The sequence below is a fragment of the Triticum dicoccoides genome, chromosome 1A, assembly GCF_002162155.2.
Source record: "Triticum dicoccoides isolate Atlit2015 ecotype Zavitan chromosome 1A, WEW_v2.0, whole genome shotgun sequence".
NCBI classification, from domain to species: Eukaryota; Viridiplantae; Streptophyta; class Magnoliopsida; order Poales; family Poaceae; genus Triticum; species Triticum dicoccoides.
The window spans coordinates 581,257,505-581,265,474 of NC_041380.1; positions in this window are offsets into that span (position 1 = coordinate 581,257,505).

Sequence of the window (7,970 nt, forward strand, 5' to 3'; positions counted from 1 at the left end):
TCTTAAGCGTAAGAGATGCATAATGCGGTATTGCGTTAAAGCGGGCGAAAGCTTCGCATCCCAGTAGTGCTTGATAGCGACTTGAGAATGGGACGATGTGGAAAGTTAGCTTTTCGCGGCGGAAGTTATCGGGGTAGCCAAATATAACTTCGAGCCGGAGAAAACCCATGCACTGGGTGTTCGGACCTGGCGTTACCCCTTGAAAGGAGGTTTTGCTGTGACGAATTCTTGTTGGGTCTATCCCCATGTGGCGGATTGTGTCCTGATATATCAGGTTTAGACCGCTGCCGCCGTCCATTAGGACATTTGTAAATTGGAGTCGGACGATTATTGGATCGAGTACCAGGGCGGTCCAGCCTGCGTTCCTGGTACTTCTGGAGTAATCCAGATGGTCGAAGATGATTGGCTTTGACAACCAGTGGCGAGACTCCTTTGGGATAGGCCGTGTGGCGCGTACCTTTGTGGGCGCCGCGCGTTTTGTTATGTGAAGTAAGTTTACTGTTTTTACTTCTTGTGGGAAGTTCTTTTGTTTCCTGGTGTTCTACTATTGGGGTTCGTCATCGTCTTCGCTTGGTGTGTCGAGCCCCTTGTGTTCGGCATTGAGTGTGCCGGATTGTTTGAAGACCCAACAATCTCTGCGGGTATGGTTAGCAGGCTTCCCGGGAGTACTGTGTATTTGACATATCCTGTCCATGATTTTGTTTAAGTTGGATGGATCATCCCTGTTATCCTAGAGGGGCGGCTTTTTTTGATTTTGCCGTGAGCTTTTAAATCCGGCATTTATTGTTGTGCTCTTTGGATTGTTTTCCTTAGTCCGGCGACGGTCCTTGTTGCGTCGCGGTTTTCCGTTTCCATCCCTAGTTTCGGATGTACTTGGGTCGCTGGTGCTACGTCTTGCCAACCAGCTGTCCTCTCCTGCGCAAAAGCGGGTCATGAGGCTTGTTAGTGCAGCCATTGTTCTTGGCTTTTCCTGGCCGAGGTGTCTGGCGAGCCATTCGTGTCGGACGTTGTGCCTAAAGGCTGCTAAGGCTTCGGCGTCCGGACAGTCGACTATCTGATTTTTTTTAGTAAGAAATCTGTTCCAGAATTGCCGAGCTGACTCTCCGGGTTGTTGAGTTATGTGACCGAGATCATCTGCATCCGGAGGGCGGACATAAGTCCCTTGGAAATTTGCTCGGAAAGCGTCCTCGAGCTCTTCCCAACTTCCAATTGTGTTTTCAGGAAGGCTTTTAAGCCAATGCCGGGCTGGCCCTTTAAGCTTAAGGGGTAAATATTTTATGGCGTGGAGATCATCTCCTCTAGCCATATGTATGTGGAGGATATAATCCTCGATCCAGACTCTAGGGTCTGTTGTTGCGTCGTACGCCTCTATGTTTACAGGTTTGAATCCCGCTGGAAATTCATAATCCAGGACCTCATCGGTGAAACATAGAGGGTGTGCGGCACCCCTGTATTTGGGTGTGCCAGATTCGGATATTGGTTTGGTTGCATTGCTTATAAGAGCTTGCTTTCTTGGCCCATAAATAGATCTAGCTAGGCCATCCTTTTGATGTGAATCCTTGAATGGGTCGCATGCCGGTTTGAGTGCGGCGCCGCTTGCCGCTTTATGCTAGCCCTGGGGTCATCTATCCGACCGGCTGGCCTTCTTACTTTTTGAATGTGAGGGCTCTAAGGCCTCTTCGTCGAATTCCGGCAGTAGCTTTCGCTTCGGATAGCTTTTAGTGTGGCGACTGCCGCCGTATTTGTCTGCGGTGTTGATTACTTTGCTCCATCTGATTCTGAGTGCATCTTCCGCAGTTTTTAGCTTCCGCTTCTGCTTTTTCAGGCTGCGTGCAGTTGCAACGAGCCTTTTGTGGAGATTCTTCTGCTCTGTGGTTTTATCCGGTGTGAGGTCGTCCGGAGTGCCATTTTCTCCGGGGGAGGGATGTTCGTTTTCTCTATCCATGTTGCCCTGTTCGGACGGTTTCTCTAAGGCCTGTTCGTCGTCTACCGGCTCATCCTGCTCTATGGCTGGGTCTTTATCGAGGCGGGGCTTGGGTCGGCGTTTGCACCGATGCTTTGATTGTTTTTCGAGAGATCGGTCCCTCATTCCATCCCCTTTTACCTCGTTATCGCCTCCTTTAGGGGTATCCACCATGTACACATCGTGAGATGAGGTGGCTGTCCAATGCCCTATGGGCGTTGGTTCAACCGCGTCTCCTGCATCGTCGTCCATGCTGTCGATGTCTTCGGAGTCGAAGTTGAGCACGTCGTTTAAATTGTCGACAGTGGCTACCAAGTGGGTGGTGGGTGGGCTTTGAATTTCTTCATCGTCCGTATCCCATCCTTGCTGACCGTAGTCCGGTCAGGGCTCTCCTGATAAAGAGAGAGACTTTAGAGAATTCAGGATGTCGCCAAAGGGCGAGTGCTGAAAGATGTCCGCGACGGTGAACTCCATTATCGGCGCCCGATCGGATTCGATCAGCAAGGGCGCGGGGGGCTCAGAGTTCAGAGAGGAATCCGGCTCCTCGGAGTCACGGGCCATGCGGAGTGCGGGGCTGGCGTTCGGCTCGATTGCCTTTGAGATCGCAGCCCCCGAGGTGGCGTCCAACCACTCATCCTCGATTGACGCAGTAGGCTCCGAATTAAGGGTCGGGACCGGTGCGTGTGCGGCCTCCAGGGCACTGTTCAGGGGCAGAGCTAGATCATGCCCATCGAGACAATGCGGCGCGCTTGGTTGTGGCTCGAATCCGTCGAAGATCAAGTCCCCGCGGATGTCAGTCGTGTAGTTTAAGCTTCCAAACCTGACCTGATGGCCGGGGGCGTAGCTTTCGATCTGCTCCAAGTGGCCAAGCGAATTGGCCCGCAGTGCGAAGCCGCCGAAGACGAAGATCTGTCCGGGGAGGAAAGTCTCGCCCTGGACTTCATCGTCGTTGATGATCGAAGGAGCCATCGGGCCTAAAAGCAACGACACAGAGGAACTCTCAATGAAAGCACCAATGTCGGTGTCAAAACCGGCAGATCTCGGGTAGGGGGTCCCGAACTGTGCGTCTAGGCCGGATGGTAACAGGAGATAAGGGACACGAAGTTTTACCCAGGTTCGGGCCCTCTTGATGGAGGTAAAACCCTACGTCCTGCTTGATTAATATTGATGATATGGGTAGTACAAGAGTAGATCTACCACGAGATCGAGGAGGCTAAACCCTAGAAGCTAGCCTATGGTATGATTGTATGTTGAGATTCTTGTCCTACGGACTAAAACCCTCCGGTTTATATAGACACCGGAGAGGGTTAGGGTTACATAGAGTCGGTTACAATGGTAGGAGATCTTGAATATCCGCATCGCCAAGCTTGCCTTCCACGCCAAGGAAAGTCCCATCCGGACACGGGATAAAGTCTTCAATCTTGTATCTTCATAGTCCCGGAGTCCGGCTGAAGGTATAGTCCGGCTACCCGAACACCCCCTAATCCAGGACTCCCTCAGCGAGCCAGAGGAGATCAGCGGCGGGGCCATGGATGAGATCGACGATGGTTGAACCCGAGGGGTTGGGGGTGGGACACTTAACCTGTGACACAGCCCACCTCAGGCCGTCGTTGTCGATGACCTTGATGTCGTAGCCGGCAGCCGAGACATGCCCGCATACTCTAGCCCGCTGCTTGAGTGCCTGCCGCCAGTAATGGTCGCCAGCTTACTCTGCGACATCGGGCGAAGAGACCGTTATACACCTCTTTTGGGCCAGTCGCTCCTCGAGCTCCACGGGAAGCGTAACCGGGCTTAGGCTGCGACGCTCTGGAGTGGGGGATGGGGATGGGGATGGGGATCTGTGGGAAAGGGGGCGTTTGGCAGGCGTCATCTAAGAAACTCAGGACGGCCTAGGTATGAGATTGGTGGGTAAGTTGCACGGGCAAACTGGCAGAAGTTGACAATGGAGGCCTTGCAGCGGCGGCGGGGACCTTGCTAGGGTTTCGAGCGAGGGAGTGTGTGTGTGTGTGTGTGTGCGCGCGCGCACACCCGAGGAGGTTTTGGTGTGTGTGTGTGTGTGTGGAGGGGGGGCGCGGGGTGTTTAAGGAAATGACGCGGTACTGAAAATTTTACTACGCGGGAGTCAAACGCGGGAGTGAAATGCCGGGCTATTGAAAATTTTGATGATAGTGGATCACACACGGTCCGGAGATAACAACCGTGTGTTATGAAACAGAAAAACCCTTGAGGCGGGCAGATATTTTCTAGGTTGCAGGAGGGATTGGGAACAAGAAACATCGCACATGGTCCGGAGATAACAACCGTGTGTTATGAAATAGAAAAATCCTCGAGGCGGGCAGATATTTTTGAGAGGGGGAGCCTCGAGGAGCCAATATACTGTGCGGATGTGTGCGTGATAGGTGCACTGGCGTGGCACACGGTTAGTTTGAGTGAACCGTGTCTGTTGCGTCATCCGACTTTAATTATCACGCAGTGAACATACATGTTACCAAAGGAGGGATGTTTTAATTTCAAAAAAATCATAGAGATCATTAAGACGTTTTAGTACATTAATTGATTGATTTTCTACGGGTATAATGTGCAAAAATCAAATTTGAGCTACATGCACACGTGACAGTGCACCTAAATGGATTGCAAAAACACATGTGTCTCACTCGGTGCATGTTTACTCCCCGTGCAACAAATTTCATACATTGAGAATCTTGACTTTTAAATTCTAGTACATCCAAAACTTATTTGAAGTTCATGAAACTTATCGTGTTGTCATATGGACACCAATACAAAGTGGCATTGTATTTTTTTTTGTCAAATTTGAGACCAGTTTTGATGTAATCTTTATCTAATTACAAACGGGAGATTAGTAATAATTGGGAACCAATATCCCAAACGGATTATTTATTCGAACCGTGAGCATTAGACCAACAATGGATACGTGCCATGCTTCGGTTAAGCAATAAAGCGGCAGCATTAATCATCCAAATAGAAAAACAATATACGTGCCGCCACGCGACCCATGTGGCGTGCGAGTAGACATGAGTTGACGGGACGCATGCGAGCAGTCCGCCGCGCTGGCAAACGGGGGGGGGGGTGCGTGCAGGTGTGTGAATTGACGGAGGCGTGCTTCTTGCATAGTGTCATCGGGAGGCGTGCGAGTAGCTGTGTGAAACTTTGGTAGGCATGCCAGCAGTCCTGTGCGTAGGCTCACCGGGAGGCGAGCCATCGGTTTGATCGCGGCCCACCTCTCTCCCACAACTCCCACTACTCCATATTAATGGTGCGCCCGAGCGGCCACATCCCCATCCTCTCAACGCACACACAATCCTCTCTTTCCACTCGCATCCTCGACGGCGCTCTCGGTCCTCAAAGCCGTCAGTGTATGAGGATGCCACCGAAGCGCCCCATCGGAGGGAGTGGCGATGCCGGGGCTGCTAAAGCACCGGAGCACGGCGTGGAGATGGGGACAGAGGTTGCCGTCACCACCGGTGAGTTATTGTTGCACCCTGATGTCGTCAACGGCGTCGAGCTTCCACAGCCGGAGGCGGAGTTCCACACCAACTCCGACGACCACTCTAGCGACGACTCCGACGACCACTCCGCGACGACTCCGATGATGACGGGCAGCTGGTTAGTCATCTATACCCATTGAGGGAGTCCCGGATTAGGGGGTGTCCGGATAGCCGGACTCCTGGACTATGAAGATACAAGATTGAAGACTTCGTCCCGTGTCCGGAAGGGACTTTCCTTGGCGTGGAAGGCAATCTTGGCGATACGGATATGTAGATCTCCTACCATTGTAACCGACTCTGTGTAACCCTAGCCCCCTCCGTGTCTATATAAACCGGAGGGTTTAGTCCGTAGGACCAAGAGAACAACAATCATACCATAGGCTAGCTTCTAGGGTTTAGCCTCCTTGATCGCGTGGTAGATCTACTCTTGTACTACCCATATCATCAATATTAATCAAGCAGGAGTAGGGTTTTACCTCCATCGAGAGGGCCCGAACCTGGGTAAAAACATCGTGTCCCTTGTCTCCTGTTACCATCCGCCTAGACGCATAGTTCGGGAACCCCTACCCGAGATCCACCGGTTTTGACACCGACATTGGTGCTTTCATTGAGAGTTCCTCTGTGTCGTCACTTTTAGGCCCGATGGCTCCTCTGATCATCAACATCGATGCAGTCCTGGGTGAGACTTTTCTCCCTGGACAGATCTTCATCTTTGGCGGCTTCGCACTGCGGGCCAATTCGCTTGGCCATCTGGAGCAGATCGAAAGCTACGCCCATGGCCATCAGGTCAGATTTGGAAGTTTAAACTACACGACTGACGTCCGCGGTGACTTGATCTTCGACGGATTCGAGCCACAGCCGAGTTCACGATGGGCATGATCTAGCTCTGCCGCCGAACAGTGCCCTGGAGGCCGCACCCGCATCAGCTCCGACCCTTAACTCGGAGCCAACTGCGCCGATCGAGGATGGGTGGTTGGACGTCGCCTTGGGGGTTGCAACTTCTACGGCGATTGAACCGAACACCAGCCCTGTCCTCTGCGAGGCTCGTGACTCTAAGGAGCCGGACTCCTATCCGGGCCCCGAGCTCTCCGCGCCCCTGCCGATTGAATCCGAGTGGGCGCCGATCATGGAGTTCACCGCCGCGGACATCTTTCAGCACTCGCCCTTCGGCGATATTCTGAAGTCACTAAAGTCTCTCTCTCTATCAGGAGAGCCCTGGCCGGATTACAGTCAGCAAGGTTGGGATACGGACGACGAAGAAATTCATAGCCCACCCACCACCCACTTTGTAGCCACTGTCGATGATTTAACCGACATGCTCGACTTCGACTCCGAAGACATCGACGGTATGGACGCCGATGCAGGAGATGATGAAGAACCAGCACCTACAGGGCACTAGAAAGCCACCTCATCGTATGACATATACATGGTGGACAACCCAAAATAAGGAGATGGCGATGGAACAGCGGAGGATGACCCCTCCAAGAAACAGCCTAAACGCCGGCATCAGCGGCGCCGCTCTAAATTCCGCCACAGCAAAAACGGTGATTCCGGCACAGGAGATAATAACACTCCGGACAGTGTCGAAGAAAACCTCCTCCAGCAAGATTCAGCACAGGAGGATGGGGAAGCCAGCCCTCATGAGAGAGCGGCAGATAGGGAGGTCGAGGACGATAATTACATGCCTCCCTCCGAAGACGAGGCAAGCCTCGACGACGACGAATTCGTCGTGCCGGAAGATCCCGTCGAACAAGAGCGTTTCAAATGCAGGCTTATGGCCACAGCAAGCAGCCTCAAGAAAAAAATAGCAACAACTTAGAGCTGATCAAGATTTGCTAGCCGACAGATGGACTGAAGTCCTTGCGACCGAAGAGTATGAACTCGAACGCCCCTCCAAGAGCTACCCAAAGCGCAGGTTGCTACCCCGACTAGAGGAGGAAGCACTTAAACCTACATCACCAGCGCATGATACGGCCAACCGGCCACCTCGTGGCCGCGACAGAGAGGCCTCTCGACCCTCCACTCAAGCTGCACCCCGGCGCCGCTCAAAACATACCAAGGCACGGGAAAATGCGCCAGACCTGCGAGATATATTGGAGGACAAGGCAAGTCAGACAAGATCGATCTACGGATCATGCGGGCGCCCCACGGCATGTAACGGTGATCGTCACTCCGGATATAATAAATCCGGCTGGGCCGAACACAACAGACAAAGCTCGTTTGAGCTGCGTCGTGATATAGCCCAATACAGAGGCGCTGCACACCCACTATGCTTCACAGATGAAGTAATGGATCATCAAATCCGTGAGGGTTTCAAACCCGTGAACATCGAATCATACGATGGCACAACAGATCCCACGGTATGGATCGAGGATTACCTCCTTCATATCCACATGGCCCGCGGCGATGATCTACACGCCATCAAATACCTCCCACTCAAACTTAAAGGACCAGCTCGGCATTGGCTTAACAACTTGCCAGCATAATCAATTGGTTGTTGG